This window comes from Elephantulus edwardii, unplaced genomic scaffold (assembly GCF_000299155.1).
Source record: "Elephantulus edwardii isolate Elephantulus edwardi_28Jun2011 unplaced genomic scaffold, EleEdw1.0 scaffold00016, whole genome shotgun sequence".
NCBI lineage: Eukaryota > Metazoa > Chordata > Mammalia > Macroscelidea > Macroscelididae > Elephantulus > Elephantulus edwardii.
In genome coordinates, this window is record NW_006399766.1 from 2,386,240 (window position 1) to 2,387,455 (window position 1,216).

Here is a 1,216-nt window from a genome sequence, read left to right on the forward strand (position 1 = left end):
ATAAAAATATATAGAACAACATGAAGAAAAACAGTAGGCTTGAATCACACAAAGTTGTATATTTAACAAATATTTTGAGAAAAGAGCATGGAGAGTTTCATGGTTCTGGTAGGAAGTTTTTTTATTAAAACTAGCAAAAAGAACAACCATACATAATTATAAGCAATTTTAAATTTTTAGCTGAAAAGAATATTTTTAAATGCTAATGAAGGACAGACAGCTTAAAGAAAACATATCAATATTTCCCCACCAAGAGAGTACTTGTGAACACATACATTTACAGAGAAATGTTACAAACCCTGGATTCAGAAAATGCGTTTTCTTTCTTCCCCCTGAAATTTGATAAAGAATGACGTGGCAAGAGCAAAATTTCAAGTAGATGAGATGAGCTGCTTGAGGATCACTTCTCCCGGGGTAGACAAATTATAATAAGCTAGAAAATATAATTATATGGATAAACAAGATAAATTAGACATGAAAATTAGAACAGATTTCTGATAACTTCCTAAAATACGGAGGAATTTTTAGGGATAATAAATATAAGCAAAAAGTAAGTTAGTGAGTTAAAAAGTAGAATCAGCCATATCAACAGGTGCAGAAACTGTGTTGGACAAATTTAATATCCTTTCCTGGTATAAACACCCAACAAAATATGAATAGAAAAGACATTTTCAACATAATTAAAATAATGGAAAAGAACCAACAACCAACATTATTTTCAATGGAGAGAGAGATAAAAGACATTTCTTCTTACAAATAGGAACCAGGGAAAGATGCCCTCTATCACTACTCCTACCAGTATTGTATTGGAAGTCCTAGCTAGAACAGTAAGATGAGAAAATAAAAACAAAAGGTATCAAATAGACAAAAAGGAAGTACAACCATTTTACTTTGCAGATGATATGTTATATAAAGTCTCAAAGACACAGCAAGAAAATAATTTTAGTTATTTGAAAAATTTTGCAAAGTGGCAGGGTACAAGGTCAATACATGAAAATCAGTAACAAAGAGAACAGCAATGAGGAAAATAATGCCATTTACAATAGCCTCCAAAAAGATGAAATAAGAAGGAATAAATTTAACCAGATATATATAAAGAAAACTACAAAACATGTGTACAAGAATGAAAAAGATCAAAACAACTATGAGATAGCATCTCACCCCAGCAACAGTAGAAAAATTCAGCAGAGCAGCAAACAATAAATGCTGGCAAGGT